The sequence below is a fragment of the Lactuca virosa genome, chromosome 1, assembly GCF_052849685.1.
Source record: "Lactuca virosa cultivar CGN04683 chromosome 1, Lactuca_virosa_CGN04683_v6, whole genome shotgun sequence".
NCBI classification, from domain to species: Eukaryota; Viridiplantae; Streptophyta; class Magnoliopsida; order Asterales; family Asteraceae; genus Lactuca; species Lactuca virosa.
This window is the reverse complement of record NC_136426.1, coordinates 272719102-272742918: the sequence shown is the minus strand read 5'-3', so window position 1 is coordinate 272742918 and position 23817 is coordinate 272719102. Positions and strand designations below refer to the sequence as shown.

The 23817-nt window shown below is 35.8% G+C and overlaps 1 non-coding gene across 1 annotated transcript; it reads left to right on the top strand.

The window, feature by feature from the left end:
* The first annotated feature begins 23506 nt into the window (after positions 1-23506).
* On the top strand, positions 23507-23613 carry LOC145151810 (small nucleolar RNA R71). Its single transcript, XR_013732363.1, has one exon. It is a non-coding gene; the product is annotated as a small nucleolar RNA R71 (small nucleolar RNA).
* The last annotated feature ends 204 nt before the right edge of the window (positions 23614-23817 follow it).

Here is a 23817-nt window from a genome sequence, read left to right as displayed (position 1 = left end):
AAGTGGTCTCTTACCTTGGACGTTGGACAAGTAATCTAGATTCTTAATTATAGGTTGAGACTCAATTATTAATTGGGTTTTATTTGATTGGTTTGCGCGGGGATTTTCCGGATCAACAGTCCGAGATTTTACCTAAGATATCAGCAGCGTGAGGTGAGTTTTCTCACTTTGTTTAGTGGGCCGAAGGCACCAATGCTGGCCCATGGTTTATTATGATTAGGATGCTTGTTTTCTGCGTGACTCTCCATGTATGTTTCCTGATATGTATATCGGGCGGGGCCAATGCCATGCATGGCCTGATGACTATCTTGTATGTTATTTATGTTTGTGATTTGTGCATGTGTTTGTGTTTTTATGTATACCAGGAAAGGACTGATGATGGACAGGGGCTATTATTTACTGTCAGATCTGTTCGGAGCAGGTACCGATGCCTAACGAGGCCCGATGACGGACGAGGCCGATTATATGTTTAATATGTATGGTATGTGGTATTTTGGGGACCTCACTAAGCTTCGTGCTTATGGTTTTTAGTTTATGTTTCAGGTACTTTAGGATCGAAAGGGAAGTGATCGCATCACACACACTATGATTGTTTCGCATTTTGTTTGACTCTGATGCATTGGGATGTTTTGATTACATTTTAAGTCTATTATGGTTCCGTGAACATGTTGTTGAAATATGGTTTTTAATAATCTAAAAATAAAATTTTTTGTCTTAAATTTTGGGACGTTACAACGTCTTTCCAAAATCTTCAAGGTACTACTTTTTGCGATCTTTGGTTAAATCTTGAACGCTCCTAAGCATCTTATACCTCTTCAAGAGAATTCATGTTGAAAACTTAGTTGCTAAAAATATAAATAAAGGGTGAAGAGAGCCCAACCGCCTATCTCACTCGGGTAGATCAGTATGTTAATGCTCTTTGGTTAAATCTTGAATGTTCCTAAGAATCTTATACCTCTTCAAGAGAATTCATGTTGAAAACTTAGTTGCTAAAAATATAAATAAAGGGTGACAAGAGCTCAGCCGCCTATCTCACTCGGGTAGATCAGTATGTTAATGCTCTTGATAATATTGGACAATCTATGTTAGAAAAAGACAGTGTTTGTTAGTTATTTCAGGCATCTAGGATGAATACAACAGGGTTAAACAAAGCCTCCTTGCTAGACAATTCATGGTTGTCTTTTTAGAACTTTATGGACTGTTGGTTATTAGAAAGAGTCTCCAAGGTTCTTAACTATTTGTAATATTTCTAATTACAACAGAATCCTCTTGTGGTGCCCTCATGATCAATATTGAGAAGAATAAATAAATAAAAATTAATTTATTAATTATTATGGTTTAATAATTAATTAGAAACTATTTGGAAATTATTTTGGGAATTATTTAAATAGTTTTAAATTACTGAAAGGGTTGAATATTAATTAATAAAATGTTAACTAACTGGAATACTCTAGAATCCTTGAAAATGATGATAATTTCGAATTTGGTCTCCATCCTACATAGGTTGGGAGATGAAACTAAAGAAAGGGTCCAATGTTATAAATAGGGCTATAGGGATCTCATAATTCATAGCACCTTGGCTTGACAAAATCGTTAGTTCCCTTCCTCCCTCTATAGTGGATGAATTCCTATCCCTCCTAGGGTTTGTGAATTAGAACCTCCTCCTAGTTAATCTTATTCTACCCTTTGGAGTTCATTGGATGTGAACCAAGAGAGAGATACTATTTTGGATCGCTCCATCCAAACAAGCCGACACACATACGGTCTCAAGAAAGAAGGTCACTAGCTACAAAAGAGGTACGCAGTTATCCATTTTTATTTTTTTTATAGCAGTAATAGTATGAAACTTAGATCATTAGGTTGCATGAACACATATGATTTTGTTTTGTTTCCATTGCACCATGATCATGTTTTTAGATGCATAGAAAACCTAATAGTGTGTATCAGAGCCTTAGTTCGTGGTTACTTGTACTCTATAAAACATATGATTTGTGTAAAACTTCTTTGTAAGTGGAATAAGAAAATCAAAATATAAAACTAGCTAGTAATAGGTTATTGCGCCCCACTGAATGTTTGTTGTTGAATTACTTTTCATATTAATTTCAAACTTGAAGGTTTTCAGATATTAGATAATCACCTTATTTAAAATGTTTTAAATCTGGATATTTATTTTAGATAAATATTATTTAACTAAAATATTTTAAATTTAAATAATCATACTTGTATTAATTTAATATTATTTAAATGGAGATTTAAATTAGATTATTTGAAATTAATATTAATATTGTTTGTAGTTATGATTTATGAATTTCAAATTTATACTAATACTCATTATTAATATTATATACTCGCAATTTAATTAGAATTAATAATAGATAATTAAATTTAATGAATTTTAATTTATATATATATATATATATATATATATATATATATATATATATATATATATATATATATATATATATATGTCATTGCATGTTTAAATATTAACATTGTCAGTCTTACTATGACTAAGCTCACCCACTCCAATGCTATAAAAGATGTTTAACGCGGTCTTTTTTTATTCCAAATGAGGTCGGTTTTTAAAAGCTCAATAGCTTACCATCCTCACAACCTCTTTGCATTTTGTGAGTAGAGTTATTGAAAGGGTTTGACAGGATAATGTTTAAGTTAAAAGTATTAACTTAAAAGTATAAAACAAAATCTCGTTTTATTAATAAAGTGTGAATCTTATGTTACCCATGAAATATTTACATTTTCATTATAGACTAAGGTTTAGCTTATGTTAGGTTTCAGTAGTTTGGGTAGCTAGTTCTTTGGACTTCGAGTAGTTGAATTCAGTTTAGGGTTTCAAGTGAGTCTTCTCATTATACTACAGGAAACTAGGTATCGTTATGTGCTTTTGTCTTTGTGAACATTGCATGAATGTTATGTGGGCGAGGTCTGTTAGGTGAGACATATTGGGCGAGGCCCATTTATATGCATGTTGGGTGAGACTCGTTGGGTGAGGCCCGATTGCAAGATTATTTGGGTGATACCCGTTATGGTATGTGCTATCTTAGGGAACTCACTATGCTTTTTGTTTACGGTTTTAAGTTTAAATTGGTTTAGGTTGTTCTGGTTGCAAGGGGAAGGACGTAGCTTTATTGTAGAGCATCCATTGGATATTCTGAATTTAAAGTTTATAATATGTTCAATATTTGAAACAAATGTTTTTTTTTAGATATTTGAAGTTGGGTTTGGAACAAATGCTTTTATTTTTAAATGAAAATTTTACTATGAATTTTTGGATGCTACAAATTGGTACCATAGCCTTTGTTTGAGAGATTCAGCTATCTCTCACACCCCCGGCTGGCGGCGGAAACAACATTACATAATTCTATTCAGATTTGAAAGTGATTACATCATTTGGAATTTCAGGAGTAACAACATTACATACTTCTATTCAAATTTGAAATTTACGCCATTTGGAAATTTAGGAGAACAATAAAAGAAATACAAGTTCAGCAAAACGAAACATAATACATAAAAAGTACCTAAACAGATAGGCAACAATAAAAGCATAAAACAAAAATGGATATCAAACTATCCTTATTTATCGGTGTGTGAACTACAATGTGTAGTTCCTAAGAATATATGCGTTTTAAAATATGTCAACAAAGTTTATTGGTGAAATCCACAAGTTTTGACTCAGCTTCATTTGGTAATAAAAAGTGTATTTTATATAAATGACCGATTATCAAATTATGTGAAAAGTGTAATATTCAATGACCAAAAAGTATAAAAATGTGGACTATATGTATTACTTGTAACTCCGTATATGTGCATTATTTATGTCATATAACTTATTAAGTTTACGTTATTAAACAATAATATTTCGTGTTGTATATTATTAAGTATTTATCGTACTTAGTTAATAGGCTGATACTCACAAGTTATCGTGTGTATATTCAAGCTACTTATAGTCATAGTTCAACTCGTATGAGTATCTACTATGTATAAATCTTATTTTCATTCTATATGGGGGACAACATCATTTGAATCATAGTACTAGCGAGAGTGTTGTTTATATTGATAACTTATTAAATGTAAGTTTATAAACAATAAAAGTCGTGTCATAACATTATTAAGTTTTTTTCACTTAATTAAACGACACTTATCTATTGAGAAAAATGATCCTACTCCATACAGTCCTATTTCAACTCGTACAAGTATTCCAACTATGTATACATAACTGTTTCCATTCTATACGATTTCTTTTATAGTGCACTATGGGGTCTATCATAAACGTATAACCGAACTATGGACGAGAAAACATTTGCAGAAACACTGCAAAGGGGCATATTTAAATCATCACTAATGCTTTATCCACGTCATTAAAAAAAATAAAAGAATGAACATTAACGTCCGTTTCGTCCGACGTAGGTTATAGCTACCAACAATAGGAAGGGGCTATCACCCGTATAGATCTATACAAAAAGTTCCAAGTTCGTTATGGATTAACGGTTATAACACAAAGTGTTTTCCTAAGCTTAGGTATTCTTAGTTGATGAAGAGTATATCTCAGACAATAAATCCTGACTTTTATAGATCTAAATGTGTGTGCGTACATTTAAGTCCTAACTGAAAGCTGATTAGACTTATTATTGGTTTCTTAAGTTCAATTCGTTCAAATATAGAAACCCGTGACTTAAACCTTGAATCATAAAGTTTATCAGATTTGACGCTCATTTATTGTTTAAAAACTACTTTAAAGTTTTCTAACAAAAATCAGACAACATAACGAATGCAATTTGACCAAAACCAGATTTCATCCGATGTGAAATCAATTAAAACAGAAGAATTGTACAAATATATGAAGTAAATAACACAACATAAATATATAAAATCGCTTTTTACTACTTTTCTTTTTATAAACATCAAATAAAAGCTTTCGTTTATAAATTTACCCAAAACTATAATTTTAATGATTTATAACTTAAAATATAGATTTTGCACTTTTGTTACACATATATGTTTATTTCGTCCATCTTAATTTTTTCTTACAATATAACCACATATATGTCAAAATATAAACTATAACCGGTTTATATATATATATATATATATATATATATATATATATATATATATATATATATATATATATATATATATATATATATATATATGAAAAGTGAATATGTGGCTGTTATGTATGTAATATTAGGTATAGAACTATCAAATTTGACTTTATTTTGATTAAAAAACACATTCTTTTCATTCTTAGCTTCTTCCTATTGGTTTTGAGCTCATATTATTTTTTATTTCATAATTTATCCCCAACATCTATGTATTTCGAATGTGTTGTTTATATTAGATCTATAGTAGCTTCATAACTTTATTCGACAGCTACCATATATATACTTCCATGGTTCTTTTTGATGTGTTATGGAATGAAGTTTATTGGATTTTTAATGAACAATTTCAATATTTCATTATAGTTTTCTATATAAATTTTGAATATGAAGACTTATAGGTAGTTGATAATATGGTTTGTGGTGCAAAATTAAATATTTAAAACTTCATTAAAAATATATACAAAGCCTATCATCTAGTCTTATAGAGGATACAAAAAATATGGCAGAGAGATTTGATTGCATTTTGTGAAAACTACGTAGTTTTTTATGGTTCTACCTAATATTACGTACATAACATATTCCCTAAACCCTAATATATATAAGACTAGGTACCTAATATATATATATATATATATATATATATATATATATATATATATATATATATATATATATATAAACTAATTTATAAAGTGTAATATTAAGGAGAACGTAAATAATCATAAATATTAATGTAAAGATTAACGAAAATGTAAATAACGTAACTATGAATGTAAACATTAACAATAATGTAAATAAACATAAACGTGAATGATAACTTAAATAAACGTAAATATAAACATAAATCTTAACGGTAACATAAATAAACGTAAACGTTAACGTAGAAACGAGTAATGCCTGTATCTTCCCCCGAAAGCTTAAAAAATATAAATGCGGCAGTAGAACTCACACATGAAGTTTGAAAAGTGTTCGTTTTGAGAATAAGCTGTCGTTTTGCGTTTCTTGTCTCTTGAACTGCAAAAAATTTGGATCGACCGACACTATAAGCTTGTAGATCTACTTGCCTCCTCTTACATTTATGAATGGGATACCGAGTATCACAAACACTATGTAAATAACCATGAAAACTCGCATGATACCATCATGTTCATTTTATTATCTTACATTTGATGTTTCGGTTCACCGCACACGTTCCATCAACAATCATAAATTCTAGTTGTCTCATCATTTTTACTTTATAGTCCCAAATTAGTGTGTTGGTTATCCATATACGCTCCATTAACGAATTATAAAGAAATTATGTGTGTTTTCATGAATTAATATACAAGTTCACATTTTCATAAATTATGTGTTTTTTAATGCGTTAGTGAGCTGTTAATATTTATCCTAAGGCCTTGATTAAAGTCGGCTTCCCCGGTACCTATAATTGTTAATCTTGCGAGAGCCAGAAAGATATGTATAGATCTATACGGGGATTGACAACCCCACCTGCGATTGCTAGCTACAATCCCGACATGATAACTTTCTTATTATTCACTATTTGACGTCCGATGAAGCGTCACTGTTGGATTAGTGTCTAAGCCTGTAACCATATTTGGTAAGTACTTGACCCGGTTGTGCATGGTCCTTTTGGGTTGCCTTCACCAAAGCAAATTGACTGGAGAAATAATAGAGAAAGAGGTTATTATGGTTTACTAATATATTATAAGAATAATATATTAAGAGAGAAAATCATATTTTTTTAATTAACATTGGTCAAGAATTAATTTTGTGATTAAAAGAAGTTAATTGAACTAGGGGGACTGAACTGTAATTATGTGATAGTTACAATGTTGGGCAAGGAAACCCTACGGATAGGGTGGACGAATTCAAGGGGATAAGCCCTTAGAATTCGTCCAAGATAAAGGCTTCTGGAATTATCCTTGGGCTGCTTGGTGGCTAAGCAATCAGATAAGGATAAGGACTAAAACCCTAATTCCTACATCTATATAAAGGACCCTTGGCATAAGAAATTCGGCCACTTAATCCCTAGAGTTCCTAGAGCCGAATTTTACCTCTCCCCCCCCCCTCTTTCTCTCTCTCTCTTGCTTCTTCAATTGCTCTTGGTGTTTGTGAGCCATTAGAGGTACTACACTTGTGGTACTTGCTTTCAAAGATAAGAAGATTCAAGAAACAAATTGTTATTACAATATAACAACAAGAGGTATGTAATTCATTCTCCTTTATGATTTTTGAAATTACCTAGGAGCATGTTAGGTTTCTTTTGTGTTCATAATGTTGTATAACTAATAGTGAAAATATAGATCCGTATCTAGGGTTGCGTGCACACATATGATTGTTTGTATAAAACCCATCAGTGGTATCAGAGCATTTGGTTTTGTTTTTCAATTAGTTTTATACAAAAGTATGAATTTGACATATTAGGGTTTATAGCAAATAAACCCTAGGGGATTGATTTTCGAAATTAGGGTTTCTAAACCCTAGATTTCGAAATTTTGATAGGGATTCTCAAACCCTTTTTCCTTAGCCTCCAAGATTTCGAATTTAGGGTTATCCAACCCTAGGGTTTTGAGATTTGCCTCCTCCCCAAGATAAGATCCCTAAAGTTTATGGATTTGGATATTGTCATATCTTATGATTATCTCTTTAATAGTTTAATTTTGTAATTAAAGAATTTGAATTATCCCATCCCATATTTTCGGATTTTAGGGGATTTAAGGTATTAGGTTAAATTAATTGTTTAATTTAATAAGATAATCCTTCAAGATTTAATAATTCAAATTAATAGTTTAATTTTGGGATAATTATTAAATCAAAGTTTTAAACCAAAGTTTTAATATTTAAAATTTTAAATTAAAAGGTTTTAAATTTTAGAAATTTTAAATTTGATTAAAACCCTAGTATTTTTGAAATGTTTAAAATACACCATTATACTATTATAATATTATAAGATTAATAATATATGTATATGATTAAGCTAGTCTTACCGTTAGTAGGCCTCATTCACGAAGCCGATCTATAAGGGGGGTATAAGGTTATGGCCTATAAAATGGTCGTTTAATGGGTGTCCACTCTCACCCACCGCTTCCTTGATTGGTGGAGGGTCGGTAGCCGAACGGGTAGGATAGGGCAAACCTTTCCTCATTAAAAGTATAATGAATTATAAAAGTAACTAAATGTTTTTCAAACAATTCCCAATCTTAGTTACTTTAGGCAAAAGTGAATTGATAAAATTCCATGAAATTACACTTTGTACCCTTGGTAAGACGTTACTGGAGCGTGTGTGGTTAACCGGCACACTAATTGGGCTCTAAGAAAAGGTGGAAAAGGGTGACTCATTGTTTGTCATAGTTCGATGGAGCGTGTGTGGCTAACCGGCACATCAAATAGGTGATTGTAACAATGAGGGCACCATGTACATTTGCATGGTTATTCACACCCGCTTTGTGATCCTCGGCATCCCAGTCACAAACAAGAGGGGCATATCAAGATTTAAACATGCTATTTAAAAGTTCAATGAATCTCAAAAGAATCTAGGAGTTTTCAATACATTCGATGGGTCCAACTTCAACGATTGGATCCGCAACATCCAAATGGTCACTCGCTACGAGGACAAAAAGTATGTCCTTGATGAAAAGTTGAAGGAGATCAACCTTAACATTGCCACTGCTGAAGAGATCGCCGCCTTTGAGGCCCATGAGCGTGATGCCACGAAAGTCCATTGCATCATGCTAGCAACTATGACTGCAGAACTCCAAAAGTCCTATGAGGACATGTATCCCTATGAAATGCATTAAGACTTGATGGATCGATACCACCAAAGCGCTAGGCAAGAAAGGTACGAGATCATCACATCGATGATCACTGCCAAAATGGGTAATGGAGAGTCCCTTACCGCTCATATTCAAAAGATGCAGAGATATGTTGATCGCCTGCTGAAGTTAAATGTTAACTTCGATTAAGAGCTGGCAATTGACATCATCCTTTAATCCTTGCCTCCCTGCTACAACCAGTTCCGCATGACCTACCACATGAATAAGGAAGAGGTCACCTTGAGCAAGCTTCAAGGCTTGTTAAGGACTGCTGAGAGCAATCTCAAGGATAAGTCTGTTGCACCGACTCCTATTCCCGATGTTGCCCCTGTCTTGGCAATAGGGCAAGGGAAGGGTAAGAAGAGGAAGGCTCCCTCAAAGGGCCACCACAAGGGAAAGTTCCAAGATAGTACCTCTTCTAGTGGAACCAAAGTTGGTTCTGCTAAACCCAACTCTAACCCTAAGGAGGCAGAGTGCCACCACTGCCACAAGATAGGGCATTGGAAGAGAAGCTGCCCAGAATATCTGCAAGCCATCAAGGATGGGAAGATCAAGGCATCTTTCGCATGTATTTACACAATTAAATCTAATGATTCATCGCATGCTATTTATTGGGTTCCTGATACAGGATGTGGTTTTCACATATGTTCTGATTTGCAGGGACTAAGAAGAGATAAGGATGTGGAGCGTGGAAGGATAAATCTAATCATGGGAAACAGATGATCGTCGCCTGTCACCAAGATTGGAGTTTATTCCTTAGTGCTTAGTAATGGATTAGGTTTAGATTTAAACAATTGTTGCTATTCGCCAGATATGGCAAGAAACATCATTTCATTTCATGGTTTATATAGACAAGGTTTTAGATATTCATTTGATAATGAAAAGGGTTCTATTTATGCTTATCTTAATAATGTTTTATATTTTGAAGCGTTGCCTTGTAATGGAATATATGAGACTGTGATGGTTGTAGATAACTTAGGAAATGATGTGTTGTGTGTCGATTCTTCCAATAGTATGGATAAAGCATGCTTGTGGCATTGTCGTCTTGGACATGTCAACAAGAAACGCATAGCCCAACTCCAAAAGGATGGAATGTTGGAGTCATTCGACCTTAGGGACGATGACATGTGTGAATCTTGTTTACTTGGAAAGATGACCAAGTCACCCTTCACTGGCACTTGTGAGAGGGGTGTGGGCCCTTTAGATCCACCACAAGGGATGCGAACCGCTTCTATGTGACTTTCACCGATGATTATAGCAGATATGGGTATATCTACTTAATCAAGCACAAGTCAGAAACCTTTGAAAAGTTCAAAGAGTTTAAACAAGAAGTGGAGAATCAATTGGGCAGGAAAATCAAGATGCTTCGATCCGATCGAGGAGGAGAGTACCTAAGTCTTCAATTCCACGACTACCTCAAGGAATGCGGAATAGTTTCACAATTGACGCCACCTAGGACACCGCAGTTGAATGGTGTAGCTGAGAGGCGTAATCGAACCCTGCTAGACATGGTTCGTTCCATGATGAGTCGTGCTTCACTACCTATCTCATTCTGGGGGTATGCCTTAGAGACTGCCGCCCATATCCTTAACTTAGTCCCTACGAATAAGGTTGCCAAAACACCTCACGAGATGTGGACAGGGAAGGCTCCCTCGTTAGCACATATCAAGGTTTGGGGTTGCGAGGCTTTCGTAAGACGAGAGACTCACGACAAGCTCGAGCCTCGTAGTGAGCGATGTATTTTCATCGGCTACCCGCAGAAGTCCTTTGGATATCTCTTCTATAGACCAAGTGACAATGTTGTCTTCGTTGCGAGGAGAGGGGTTTTCCGAGAGCGAGAAGTCATAAGCCAAGGAGACAGTGGGAGGCAAATCGATCTTGAAGAGCTTCAAGAGTCGAGCGATGAAGAAACCTCTAACACTGGCGATCAACCCGAGGAGGAAACTCCGGTTGAACCGATTGAAGAGTACTTACCTCTTAGACGTTCCGAAAGGGTTAGTGTTCCACCCTAGTTTTATGGTTTTCATATTACTATAGAAGGGGATACGTTCATTAGTGATAGTACACTAGTGAATCTGGACGAACCTAACATCTATAAGGAAGCCATGGAAGGCCCGGAGTCTGCAAAATGGAAAGAGTCTATGGACAACGAGATTCAGTCCATGTATGACAACCAAGTTTGGAACTTGGTTGATCATGTACCAAGTCGTAAGACGGTCGGGTGCAAATGGATCTTCAAGAAGAAGACCGACATGGATGGGAATGTGCACACTTATAAGGTGCGATTAGTAGCGAAGGGCTTTACTCAAACTCTCAGAGTTGACTATGATGAGACCTTCTCACCAGTTGCAAACATAAAGTCTATTAGGGTGATGTTGGCAATTGCTGCATTTCATGATTATGAAATATGGCAAATGGATGTCAAAACCGCTTTCCTTAATTGGAAGTTGGCTGAGGATGTTTACGTGGCTCAGGCAGAGGGTTTTTTCAATGTGAAGCATCCAAATAGAGTGTGTAAGCTTGAGAAGTCCATTTATGGACTTAAGCAAACGTCTCGCAGATGGAGTCTTTGTTTTGATGAGAAGGTCAAAGAGTTTGGCTTTCTGCGAAGCGAGGATGAATCATGTGTACATGTCAAAGCCAGTGGGAGTATAGTAAGCTTCCTCGTATTGTATGTCGATGACATACTGCTCATAGGAAACGACATCCCGACGCTGCAGGAAGTTAAGTCCTAGCTTGGGAAGTGCTTCGCTATGAAGGACCTCGAAGAGGCTACCTATATTTTGGGAATAAGGATAGTGAGAAACAGGAGTAAAAGACTAATAGGACTTAGTCAGAATACTTACTTGGACAAGGTACTAAAACGTTTTAGTATGGATAATTCCAAGAAAGGGGAGTTACCGATCCAAAGTAATGCCAAGTTGAGTAAGACTCAAAGTCCGAGTACCGAAGTCGAGATATCAGAGATGAGCTGAGTACCTTACACTTCCGCAGTTGGCTTGATCATGTATGCTATGACTTGTACTCGCCCTGATGTGGCCTTCTCTTTGAGCATGGTCAGCAGATATCAAGGGAACCATGGCAAAGCACATTAGACCGCAATCAAGAATATTCTTAAGTACCTTCGGAGGACCAAGGAATGGTTTCTAGTCCTCGGTGGGAGTGATGACTTAAAGGTGCGAGGGTACAGTGACGCCAGTTTTCAAACTGATAGGGATAACTACCGTTCGCAGTCGGGCTGGGTCTTTACCCTAAATGGAGGAGCAGTGACTTGGAAAAGTTCCAAGCAAGAGACCGTAGCTGATTCAACGTGTGTATCAGAGTACATTGCAGCGACCGAAACATCAAAAGAGGCAATATGGCTGAAGAATTGCATTGGAGCCCTTGGAGTTGTGTTGGCCATACAGGAGCCTATGGAAATTTTCTGTGATAATGAAGGAGCGGTTTCCTTGACCAAGGAACCGAGGGATCATGGTAGATCTCAACATATCGACATAAAATATCACTTTATTCGACATCGGGTAGAAGGACTCCTCGTGGCAAAGAGGGTATCGTCGGAGGATAACCCAGCAGATCCGCTTACGAAGGGACTGAGTAGGTTTAAGCACTTGCAACACGCTAGGAGCATTGGGCTGAAGGACGATATTAGTTTGGATTAGATAGTTTAGAAACGTCTAATAGATAAATGTAATTAAGATTTGATGATTAAATAAATGAGTATTATTTATGAGTAAAGTTACTGTCTTATGTTGATTGTTTACCGATTGTTTCATTTTTCATGTTTTGACTTCCTGAATAATAAGATTATTCGAACGGACCACAGTCATTCATATGTTGGAAGTAGATATGAATGAAGACTGTCATGAATTGGTGTGTAGATTGTCTAAAGTGTATTAGACATAGCAAAAGTTTGCTACAACGTTCATGAGTGCTTAGGAACAAGTTTTGAGCATTGGAATAAACCCACGCTTGCTGGAATCACTTCATGGAATTTATCACGAGTGATCGCAAGACGATAATATCATATGGCCTTAAAACCTAGATATATAGTTTATTGTTTGCTAATTGGTTATGCATTGATAATGCGTAAACGCATCAGTAACTTGATGTTATAAAACGCATTGTTGTGTATGATTTAATTAATGAATAGTAAATGCATATAAGTCGAAGTTTATCTATTCCTTTTATCCTAAGATGGTAAAAGCGATATCAGGGACCCTCGATGATTTGGTTTGACTTATGTGTCGGGCCCGGTCAGGACTGAATTGATGTGTTCAATTAAGTTCTATGTCAAACGAATTTGAGACCGAGAAACAAATTGTTGGGCAATGAGTATGACTATGTTCCATGTGATTGTCCACACAATATCTAGAATAGAGGATTATACAATCCCTTATCTAAAGGACATGTTGCTGATAAGATCAGAGTTCGACAGCATCTTTGAGAGCTACGATTGCTAATCGGATTCTACTTACATTTATGGTTACTAGACTTATCCAAGTCGGAGACTGTTGGATTAGTGTCTAAGCCCATAACCATATTTGGTAAGTACTTGACCCGGTTGTGCATGGTCCTTTTGGGTTGCCTTCACCAAAGCAACTTGACTAGAGAAATAATAGAGAAAGAGGTTATTATGGTTTATTAATATATTATAAGAATAATATCTTAAGAGAGAAATCATATTTGTTTAATTAACATTGGTCAAGAATTAATTAAGAATTAATTTTGTGATTAAAAGAAGTTAATTGAACTAGGGGGACTGAACTGTAATTATGTGATAGTTACAATGTTGGGCAAGGAAACCCTATGGGATAGGGTGGACGAATTCAAGGGGATAAGGCCTTAGAATTCGTCCAAGATAAGGGCTTCTGGAATTATCCTTGGTCTGCTTGGTGGCTAAGCAATCAGATAAGGATAAGGATTGAAACCCTAATTCCTACACCTATATAAAGGACCCTTGGCATAAGAAATCCGGCCACTTGATCCCTAGAGTTCCTAGAGCCGAATTTTACCTCTCCCCTCTCTCTATCTTGCTTCTTCAATTGTTCTTGGTGTTTGTGAGCCATTAGAGGTACTACACTTGTAGTACTTGCTTTCAAAGATAAGAAGATTCAAGAAACAAGTTGTTATTACAATATAACAACAAAAGGTATGTAATTCATTCTCCTTTATGATTTTCGAAATTACCTAGGAGCATGTTAGGTTTCTTTTGTGTTTATAATGTTGTATAAGTAATAGTGAAAACATAGATCCGTATCTAGGGTTGCATGCACACTTAGTATTATTTGTATAAAACCCATCAGCATCGTGGCAAGGAAAATTATTAGTCAAACGTCGAGTATGGGGGCTCATGGTAAGACATTACAAAAACCTTAGATATCCTATAAAGATAGTAATCTGGATTTAATAAAATATCTTGAAAGATAATAAGTTAGGATGGTTAGATATCCTATAAGATAATTAAGATAGTTTGGTTTGATATCCTAAGAGATAATAAGATATGATCGTTAGATATCCTGCAAAGATAGTAAATTAGGATTAATAAAGCAACCTAAAAATATTAATAAGATAGGATTAGCAGAATGTCCAAAAAAGATAAGGAGGTGATATAAGAAAACGTACGAAACTAGGAATCTAGGAAAGTAAAGATTTCTAAAAAGTTTTCAAAAGAGTTTATTATACCTTGTACCTCAAAACATGTCAACTCACCAACATCAAGTAGATATTTTCAAAAATTGCATGTGTTCCTAGGATAGAGTAGAGATCAAGTCAGGAAAGGATTATCAACATGAAGACATGTAGATTTTTGTAACGTCCCTAAAATTACCAAGCAAAAAATTTCATTTTAAAAGCCAATAGAAACATCATTCATTCATTTCAAAACCCATCAAAATGCAAGTAAAAAACTTAAAGTCAATGGTCAAAGTTGACCCTCCACGTCGTGGCCATCCTTACCACGTCGAGGTCTTCAAACGAAAAGACAGTCGTGATATCCCAGTAGCCATGTCGTGGTGACCTAAGACACGCCATGGGCACTGGGTTCAAAATAACTTAATATATTAAGTCGAATCCTCAAGTACCAAAGTTTCTAAAGTCCATGTCTGATCATCTCCAATGTCTAAATGGATAAAGTTTCCACCTTTATGCCTTGAGACCCCCCAAAGGTCTAGATCTCATGTCATAGATCCAAAAAGCTAAAAATTACAAGGACTCAACGCTTAAGCTCTTAACCCCAAAAGTCCTTAGCCCAAATTTTCCAGAATGTTTCTAGGACTCCTAATGATCCATAAAAATCCAAACTTTATGGACATGCATGACCCATGCATGTCCTTCTTAAAACTAGGTGAAAAGGGAACAAAATATCCTAAATCCTTGCATGGTTCCCATCTTACTACAGAAGTCCAGATCTATGAGATATGATATTCAAAGGACATAGAGAAACCATAAAGTTGCAAACTTTATCTCTTAATATCGCACAAACCACTTCAAAAAGGACCAATCATGCTCCAAAACCTAGATCTATGAAGAATAACACAAAGGATTGAACCTTAAGGAATGATAAGGAGTACATAAGATGCACACCAAAGGAGGAAAGGATCACTTGAAGAACTAAGCACTAATTCTTCTTCTTCTTCCTTCAAAACTACCACAAATTCACAAAAATGAGCAGAAGAGCACCAAGAAGGATTAGGTTTAAGATTTATGGGTTTGAGGGTGATGGAGGCTGAATATAGGCAAGCCAACCCTCCCCACTTTCCTTTATATACCTGAAAATTAGGGTTATCACAACACAGGGTCGCCACGTCATGGCCACAGGATGCCACGTCTTGGTGACCATTAAATGATCCGCGAAACTTCCATCATAACCACGTCGTGGGATGCCTTCACCACAATGTGGTCACTTCCAAAATATAAATTAAAATTAAAATTAAATACCTCCAGGAATCCAGATGTTACAACTCTACCCTATTTGAATCAAATTTCGTCCTCGAAGTCTGATGTTGCAAACAATCCTGGGTAATGGACCCTCATCTCATCATCAGGATCCCATATCTACTTTGAACCCTTATGGTGCTACCAATTCACATTCACTAGGTTCACAACCTTGTTCCATAAGGACTTCGTGTTCTTATCTAAAATCACGATCGGTCTCTCTGTTTAGTTCAGGCGCTCGTCCACCTGAATGTCCTCCAAAGGAACCATTATGGAATCATCAACCATACACTTCTGCAGTTGGGAGACGTGAAAAGTGTTATGGATCTTTGATGTCTAAATATTACTACACCTAATTTTACCTACTATCTAACTAGCTATTCGACTAAAGCCAGTGTACCTTTTCTCAAATAGTATAACACAAACAGTCGCGTATCGATCACAGGGAACGGTTTTTGTTAACTAATTTACCTACTAAAGTTAATTTAAGAAAAGCAAAAGTTAAATTGGTTTTTATTTGATTTTAAAAGTTCAGACACACTTAATCTCCTACTTATCCAATTCAATCAATGACTAAGAACACTCCTGTTTAGTTTGCATCCACTTCTCCTCAATGGTTAACTGCTAATTATGGATAATTCATGTTGGTTACCGATATTTATATTATAAGTAATTTAAGTCCAAATATACTAATGTTTAACTAGTTCATGTAGAACTATGCATGGCCATACATAATTTAACACAGAATCAATTATGAATATTGAATGGAGCTATGTAAGATTGATTAAACAAACACAATTATATTCACAATATATGTTCTCCAGCACAACAAAATTTAATAAGTTTAATTACTTATCTAAGACTGATTCGATCCTAGCTCTAGTAATTTAGTGGTCACTAAATTACTAGGTATCAAGTTCATGCAATTCAATATTCACTAAGCTACACAGAAACATGATTTCAAGAAATTTAAGTATCAAATATTAGCATGCTAGGTATTAACAATCAAAAACTTGCAATTTACCAATTAGCAAAATCCATAACTAGATAACTAAACTATGAGTTGAAGTTTCATCTAGCTAAACAGAAGTAGCTAGATTCAGCTACTCATGGCTGAATTCAAACACGCAAACTCAATCAATAAAAACATAGTTAATTGTACCAAATAAGTAAAAGCTTATAATCACTTCTTATTCCTTGGATGTTAATGCTCGAATTCTCTACCTTAAACTCTTCCAGAAATCATCTTCTAACCTCCTCAATCTCCAAAAGTCCTCAAAATCGTAAGCACCAAGGATACATAGTTTTCATGATTTTTGCACTCCACGTCGTGGACTAAGACTCCACGTCGTGAATTAGGATGAATCCTTTATCGGGCAAGGACTCAGACTTCCTGTGTACTCATCTTCTAGAATCACCAACTCTGCGTCGTGTAAGTGAAGTCCACGACGTGGATTTAGCTTTTCATTGGGATTTTCTTTTCCTTAATTCTTCAATCCTTCAAAGTTCCGCCACTTGTCGATTTTGGTCCTTGTTATTCGAGATTGCTCCTTTTGACTGCAAAATACAATTCAATCTTATAAGTACCACTTATCTTTGCAAATTACCAAAATATTAATCAAAATGTATTAAAATATTGCCTAAAAATGTGTATAAATATGGCAATATCAAATACCCTACACTTATCTTTTGGTTGCCCTCAAGAAAAACTAATTAAATTTTAAGTTAAACTCTTATTACCAACATCCCATGAAGCAATCCATTTTGAACTCAGCCATTATACCACGACCACAATGCGTATATTTGTGTCTAAATTTCCTAATAACTTCCCAATCCTAAATACTCACAATCCATATGAACCTTCACCCCTTAGCTTATACGATACTCATTTCTGCAACCCTCTGAATCAATCCTCAAAAATCTTTCTTAACCTCAAGCTATTTTTGTTAAGCTGCCCAAGCATACATAATCTAGAAAAATTACAACTTTAGATACAACAATGTAGCTCTTGGAATTCTTCACTTCTTTGAATAATTGATCTTTGATTTCTTTGAATTCACCACCTTTTTGTTTGATTTTTGGTATCTTCAACTTTTGAATTTCTTCAGAATTTTGATCTTTTGATCTTCATACTTTGACAGCTCCAAAATTCTTCAACTTTTCGGTAATTTCTCTCTTTTTTTGTATATTTCTCACTTTTTTCTCTCAAATCCTACATGCTTAAGCAATGAGCTTAACTTCAACCTTTATTTGTTAGAGGTATTAGTCTAAGTGCAATGACTACATAAGCTCTCCTTGATAGATTTCAGGTTTAGGCTGCAAAACATATTGTGTCATATAAACTACCAGATTACCTTTCATATCTCATGACTTTTCACTAGAAATGGGAAGCCACAAATACACTATAACATGTGTTGGCTCAATTAAACATTTGAGCTCGCATCGGATCATCCCACACAACACTAGCAACTTAAGTTTAAACTATTACTAGATTTATTTTTTACATTATTATTTTAAATCTATTTATAAACTTTAAAATTTTTAAATTTTCTAGCAATTTACTTTTTCGACCCCCTACCCCACACTTATTACATACAATGCCCTCATTGTATGCAAAAAATAAATTAAAAACAAGAAAAGGGAGAAAAAGGAATAGACTGCCCTAGGGTAATATCGGCGAGATCGATTTCTTCACGCGTGTGGAAAATTTCAAACATCTTGAGTATGGACATCTTCAAATATGGAGAATGGTACTTGGATCTTCAACAAATAAGATATGTGAATGTGCCGACAAAAATGTGAATCCGAGACTTGAATCTTCAACAAATGTAGAGGATAAAATCTTCATAGCATATTTCATCAATGTGGGAAAGCATACGCCACATTGCATGGTTGAAAGAGAAAATATCCCAATTATCAGATAACGTCGTGGTGTTCATGTCCACGACGTGGTTTCGATTGAAAATCACATCTAAAATCACTATGGGTTCTAAGGGCACGACATGGAGTTATAGTCCACGTCGTGTAAACTAAGCGTCACCATACGTAATTGCATATTAATTCTTTGATGCAAAACTAACAGCAACTAAACAGATGGACCTTTTTTGACTCTTCCAAAATTCTATGACTTCTTTTGACTCTATCTATCTCTTAATTGACTTATGAAAGCAACCCCACACCTATTAACAATTTTGGGTCTCAAATCTTGACTCTAAACGACACGGCTTCACTTGAACGATCCTATCTCTAATCTCTCATCATCTCGCTCACGAAAATACACGAAATCTGCAATAAAGCAAATAAAAGTGGAAAGAAGAAAACAATCATCCAATATTTGGTTACAAGTTCAAAATAAAGAAAATAAAAACAAACCAAACTTAAAAACCAAATAAGGAAAACTAAAAGATAAAACTAATAATCATCCTTGTCTCCTTAAGCTCCACTTGTTCCTGCGGCATCTCCACCTCTCGTCCTATACTCCCCCCATGTTGGACAAATCGGATAATGATCTCCCAAATGTGGTGGTTGTGTAACATTGAAGTGTCGGACCATATTCTCTATCGTCCCTCCAATCCAATTCATGCTCAAACTCATTTGATCAAAATAACCAACCAAATTATCCTCACCAAAAGTAGCAACTCTCATTGTTGCATTTTGATGCACTGGCTGTCCTCTTTTACCTCGCCCCGTACATTCCTCCTTCCCCTCGGGTGCGACTGTTCTTCTTGTTGACCAACGGGTTGCTCAACATCTTCCAGAGGTATCACAAATCCTCCACCCGTGTTTACCAAGACCCGCATAACACTCAAAAATTGGACTGTCAAATCATTGTCCTCGAAGCGTGTAAGGTTCCTAATAAAATTAGGACTCAAAATACCATAGGATCGGGCGAGCCGGGTAACCAAATGTCCACCCGTAATGGGACTACCGGGCCGAGAACTAGCCGTTTTCCTTCCCAAAAATCATGCAATCATATAAGGAAGGTCGCAAAAAACTTTGGGTGTAATGATGCTCCAAAGATAAAACAAATTCTAAGTAGGCACCTTATCCCCATGATGTTTATGGTTGATTGAGAAAGTGACAAGACGATGCAGAAACCGGTAAATGGGAGACCGAATTGTCCTTCACAAGCATGATTCTCAATGCTCCTCCAAAACTTGACATCTATAACTCCCGATGTGAAGTCCCGAACACAATCTTGTAAGAATAACACAAATTGAGGTGATTGTGTCTATTCTTAGGTATAAAGTCTCATCCTCCATGCAAACTCACGAAGGCTACACTCTCAATATACACCTCCAATCTGAATGCAAGAGTCCATTGTCATTTGGATCGGTGGTTTTGTCTTCAACATTCACGGTAGGAAGGAATTCCACTGATAACTCCTGATAAATGGGTTCTTGGATAGAGAAAAGATTCCTCCATCCGTTGCATGGCAATGAAAATCCATCTCCAAAAAATAACTTGGACCAATGTCTTTCCATTTTTGTAACCATTCCTACCCCACGCAGCTATGCTCAATCCACAATCGGAGCAATTGCGTACTCCCGGTTGTACAACCATCCCAAACGGTTCATATAATTATTTAGCTTTGCTTGAGAGATGTTTTGAGGGAAACGGTAGAGCGGATGAAAGCTTGACACATCAATGCGATATTGCTCTTGTGGAACTGCTCGTTGAGGACCCATTATTCCTGAAAATAACGAATAGCAAACAAAAAAAACGAACACCAAGGAATTAAATCATAAAGCAAAAACATAATGTTATTAGCCCAGATTCCACGTCGTGGTTTTCCAATCCACGTTGTGGACTTAGTTCGTGTCGTGATTCTGATCGATCCGTGTAGGCGTCAAACGAACTAAAATTTTCACTTGGGGTTTGTCTATTCTGTAAATCTAAGGCCCTATATCACACATGCAATCGAAAATTATCAACCAATTGACTCAATTCCGGGCATTTCAACTTCAAGAACAACCCTAGACTCTTAATTTATAAAATGCGAAGAAATTAACAAGAACATGGAATGTACAACTTATCAAATGTACATAGGAAACACTTAAGCAAGAAATTTTGGAAGAAAAGTGCAAAAATTTAGATTAGGGCTGCTAGAATCGTTCGTCCGTACATATGAGTGGTAACGGTTTGGTCAAAGTATAGGTAATATAAACTGGTCCCCCCCCCCCCGGGGTGACTTTTTAAAGTCCACGACGTGGATTTCTAATTCACGACGTGGATTTCCTAGCTGGGCTAACTGTCGGTTCAGATCAAAAGAAACACGAGGTGGGCCTTGGACCACGACGTGTTGTCACTATTTTCATCAAAAAATCCAAACTTTTGTTCTTAAAACTTCAATTTATTTACCACTCAATACTTATGAACCCCACACTTTATTTTTACCATTTTCTAAAATAATTAAGGTGACTTGATGATCAAAAAGTTTAATATCCTAAAATTTAATCAAAAATGCAAAAAATAAAAAATGCAAAAACAAAAATAAAATCGCAAACCGAACTCGGGTTGCCTCCCGGGAAGCGGTTCTTTTTGTTGTAGTCATAAGCCGAACTTCATGCCGCCTCACGTTGAATTTTCAGGAGTGTCCATCAGCTTTTGCACCTTCTGATATTTCCATCTTTTCTTGTATGCTTGAACGCGACGAAGATAGGCCTGTTTAGAATTTTCCTTTTTACCCCTAGCATCACCCTCTTGAAGCTTTCTTTTCAATCCCTTATTTACCACAAGTTTATTTCCTTCTTTTTCTTCATTCTTTAGCTCCATAGGTACCACCCTCTTGTCCAAAGTTAATCGTTTTTCTTTTGAAGTAACCTCTTCCTCATCACTTGATACTAAGTCTTCTTCACTCTCCTTACTCACCCAATATGTCGGAGTTTTATAAGAAATTACTTCAAAAACTGTCGGAATGGATGCTCTTGGCTTCACACGTTTGACTTATTGAATTGACAGAATTACTTCTTCCATTAGCTTCTCTAACTGTTCAAGTTCATTTTCTTTATCAGTATTAAAGACTTCACCTTGAGCATAATCATTTTGAAAACCATCTTCCAATCCAAAGGTAACTTCTTCATCTCCAACTCTCAAAGTAAGTTTAGATTCACGAATGTCAACCAAGGCTCTAGCAGTATTTAGTAAAGGGAGACCAAGAATTATTGGAACATTGGTATCTTCCTTCATATCTAAAACGAAGAAATCAATTGGAAAAACAAATTTCCCAATTTTGACCAATATGCCCTCCACTATGCCTCGAGGATGAGTCACTGAACGATTAGCCATGTGAATCGTCATTCTAGTAGCCTTTAAATCTGGAAGATTTAGTTTTTCATAGAAAGAGTAAGGCATTAAATTTATGCTTGCCCCCGAATCGGCTAAAGCATAAGTCTTAATGTTATTTCCAAATTCACACGGAAGAGTGAGGCGTCCAAGATCTCCCATTTTCTTTGGTAATTCTCCCAATATCACTTTAGAACTCTGCTCGCTATGGATTACCTTGGATTTCTTCTTTAATTCTTGGCGGGTATCGAGTAAGTCTGTAAAAACTTAGCATATTCAGGAACATTGGACAATGAATCGATAAAAGGAGTATTTATTGGAATATCCTTTACTTGCTTAATAAATTTCAAATGTTCCTACTCCACTGGATGAATTCTTGCTCGAGACGGAAATGGACGCGGAGGAGGATAAGCTTGAAAATCATCAAAAACCTTCTGATCAGACTGTCTCCACGTCGTGGAGATTGAATCTCCACGTCGTGGTCTCGGTATTTCAGCAATCATATTTTCCTCGATTTTTGACATCTTTGGCTTTGGTCTGGGCTGATGTGGCTCGACTTCCAGAGCTTCTAAGAACTCAAAGATGGTATCTTCTTCAGTTTCGATCACCATAACTTGCGGTTGAGGCTTTTTGTCGGGAATTTTTGGAGAAAGTCTTTCATTAACCAAAGTGGTTAATTGTCCTAGTTTTGCTTCGATGTTGTGTATTGATGCTTGATGATTCCTCAACAAAGCTTGCTAGTCCCTCATTAGAATTTCATGGTCCCTTATCACCGCATCAGTGTCATTATGTCTTTTCTCCGAAGCCTCCATGAATCATGTTAGCATGGACTCTAAATTAACCTTCTTTTCAGGTGGTTGCTCTTTTTGATATAAGCCTCGCTCAGTTTGCCTATACTTTTATTCTTTTTTCTTCTTATATTCATCATATGGCAACCAGTATTTCTTTGGCTTCCTCCAATCTGCATCATATTTGTCTCCGTTTGAGTAACAAACTTGAGCCTTCTTATTCTCGTTCTCATCCAAGTGGCAATCTTTGGTTAAATGAGGACCATTGCATCTTTCACAACCAACTCGCATAGCATGTATGGATTGATCCATCTTTGTCATCCTTCGGTCCATAGTGTTTAGCATAGCTAAAACAACAGCCATATCTTCAGAAGTGCCACCCCCAATTCCTTTCGCTCCATCATGTCTAGGATTGTGATATTCACGCGAATACTTGAAAAACTCTTCAATTAAGTCCTTGATTTCTGCTGGATTTTTCTTTGTTAGTGGTCCTTGAGAATCAAGGAGTTTCCTTGTCATGCCATTAACCCCATCATAAAAGATTGACACTTCTTGTTGCTCATTCAAATCATTTTGGGTACAATTTCTTATCAATCCCTTGTAGCGTTCACATACCTTATAAAGTGACTCACCCGATTGTTGCTCGAAATTTGCTATGGCTTTTTTGAGTTTAGCAACTTTTGAAGGTGGGCAAAAGTGTTCTAAAAATTGCTCACGCATTTGCGCTCAAGTAGTAATTGCACCGGGTGGAAATGCCTTCAATATTGTTTTCGTCCTTCTTTTTATTGCTTGACTATCCTACATTCTTCCATTTCTTCTTTCCAAAAACTGATTTAAGATCTTTAAAAGGCGACTTCTTTGGTGGGTTGGTTTCTC